This window comes from Camelina sativa, chromosome 20 (assembly GCF_000633955.1).
Source record: "Camelina sativa cultivar DH55 chromosome 20, Cs, whole genome shotgun sequence".
Classification (NCBI taxonomy): domain Eukaryota; kingdom Viridiplantae; phylum Streptophyta; class Magnoliopsida; order Brassicales; family Brassicaceae; genus Camelina; species Camelina sativa.
The window spans coordinates 25,450,598-25,453,328 of NC_025704.1; the positions used below are offsets into that span (position 1 = coordinate 25,450,598).

A 2,731-nucleotide genomic window follows, 5' to 3' on the forward strand; every position below is an offset into this window, starting at 1 on the left:
AAGGGTAAAACACCAAATGTACTTAAAAAAATGTTAATATAAACTAGATATTCACCCGCGGTACACCGCGGGGCTAAATTTGTTTTAAAAAATGCAAAATATATTTTGTCTAGTAGATTAACTATACATATGTAACTAATTTTTGTATTTTGTAAATGTACAATACATTGCATCTATATATTATGTAGAGTCCAATATGTTATTTAGAGCATCTCTCACTTTTGGTAAATATAAAACATATTCATCATTTTTTAGAAAGTGTATACTGTATAAAGTTCATTTATAGAGTTTTTAGTTTACCTATTCTTAAGCAGAACCATAAAAAAAATTTGGAACCAAGAGAATATATTGATTTATCGAGTTTTATTTTTTATTAATTTATCACCAATTTTAACTTTAATTTATTTACATAGTTTAAAATATGAAGTAAATTCTTAGATAAAGTATAAAACATTCATCCTTTTCATAAAATTGCTGGGAAAATTTGTCAATTGTTATCACACCATTTATTATAAATTTCCAAATTATATAAATACCAAATGAAGATTATAATGGAGAAACCAAATTGGTGGTTACTTAAAAAAGGAAAAATGACAATGCTTAGTATAAGACACCAAAAAGGTACATAAGATAAAGGTTATTTACCCAAAAAAAACTAAAACCGACACATTATCTCTTCCTTTCTTCTTCTCTAATTCTTCTTAATCTCATCAATTCGATATGTCTGTTACTGATTCTTCTATCCCTCTGTCTTTTTCTTATCCTTATCCGCCTGTGAACCGCGAGGAAACGGGTGTTCATGCAGTCACTAAGGCAAGCAGTCTCATACAATTGAAAATGGCCAAATAAAATATTTTCTCAGGGCCATTATATAGAAAACCAAGATCTGCCCCATCACATATGGTCTCACTCCCTATTGGGAAAAATGCTACCCATTAAAAACAAGAGACAGAGACATAATAGTTAGATATTTGTGTTTCTATATATTACTTGAGATTGAAAATGATATGATATGTAAACGCAAACTGACCAACTAAATGAAACTTTCATTATGAAAGTTAAGAAGACAATTACCCAGCATCTCTCTACTTTATGTATGAATCGTAAATTAATAGTATGAGCATTAGAAGTTAATGGCTTTGTTTAAGATCCTCAATCTCTCAAAATCAAATGGAAAGATATCAATGCTAAAAGATGGATAAAACTAATTACCACATGAGCACCAATTAACAGATTTCCAGATTCGATTCTGTTTATTTGGAACACATGCTGGCCATAGCAATAGATGATATTGAAAGCCCTCACTAACGACACAACATACTATCGCAAGTGAGAAGAAAGATAAACTTACATCGCAAGCAGCTTCGCATCAGCTGAGACATTAAAAGCTAATATAGATTTGTTTTTTATAGGCTTTGACTCTTTTCGTTTCCATGATTTCGTATCACATGTTATAATACTTCCATCAAGTTCTACAAAAAGAAAGAAATCCTCGGTTGTTATCCGTGGCAGTGAAAAAAAAAAGAATTTAAAACTTGCAGTGCCAGAATATAGTTTTACCAATGTTTGCAGCAACGCAAAGAGCTTCATTGCCTGCACTGTCTTCAACAGGAGGCAAACATCTCGTCCTGCATTTCAGTATATAAACTCATCAGATCCAATACAACAATGTTGGAAGTTTGTATATAAACTAAGAAAACCCAACTGACCTTCTCTTTAGATAGATTGGCAGCAGTAGTAGAAGCATTCAGCCCCAAACCTGATAAAGTGTAAAACGAAATATATTCACAATCAGTATCTGTTTACAATCACTGCTTTGAAGAAGATCCCTCTCTCATCAAGAGAATAAACATGTTCCCAGATAGCAAAATATATCATCACTTGATAGGGAGAAACCTTTTGTCCATCCTTCAAACCATCTTGGATCTACTGCTGCACAATAAAAGAATTAGAAGAAACATTTAAGAAGCCTAACCAATATCAGAGATGCTTCATCTGATCTAATCATCATAACAAAAAACATATACAGATAATTTACGGATTTAATGAGTTTACCAGGGAGACCCAATAAAGAAATCAAGGCTAGTCTCGTGGTTGTTCCTCTGTCCAAGCCAAATGTACCAAAAAAAGCCGATAAGTTCAATCACATATTCTGATAAGACACCGACGAATTTCGAATGTAAGAACAATATAAACCACAAAGCTGCCGTAGTATCCTACCAGCCACCGGATCAAACAGCGGCAGTTGAGAAACAAAGCAAACCTAGAATCATATCGATCGATTAGAATCAAAGAAAACAAAGCAAAAGCTACCAGATCAAATTTACCTCTACGATGGAGATTAGTTTCATCACTCGCAACAACTTTTTAGGGTTTTAACTATTGGAAAAGGGTTTCGTTTCTCAATTACAGATCCCTCAATTAACTCAATCAGTATGGAGCAATCCGAATACACTTATAAAGGATCCATAAAAACACGTCCTCATTAAAACCGACCCGTTTGTAATTGTTTCCAAAAATTAATCCAATGGCAGTCTTGTAAATAGTTGGCAACTTTAGGATTTATTTGCTAAATGTACTGGGAAAATCACTACAAGAAAACAGGCTAACGGCCACTGTAGTATTAGTTGCTAAATAGTCGTTAAAATAGTTTATACGACTATTTAACGACTATTTACTGTTGTAGTTAAAATTTTGTTGCTAATTCATATAGTCGTTAAATAGTCGTTAT

At 32.6% G+C, this 2,731-nt stretch overlaps 1 long non-coding RNA gene across 10 annotated transcripts; it reads right to left on the minus strand.

The window, feature by feature from the left end:
- On the minus strand, positions 553-2,437 carry LOC104771673. 10 transcript variants are annotated; one of them, XR_764888.2, is made up of 8 exons: positions 2,328-2,436; positions 2,221-2,263; positions 2,056-2,102; positions 1,897-1,932; positions 1,710-1,759; positions 1,561-1,628; positions 1,352-1,472; positions 553-928 (listed from the first exon to the last, which is right to left on the minus strand). It is a non-coding gene; the product is annotated as an uncharacterized LOC104771673 (long non-coding RNA). The 10 variants fall into 10 exon arrangements; XR_764887.2 differs by having other exon boundaries at positions 1,710-1,929; XR_764884.2 differs by having other exon boundaries at positions 1,710-1,932.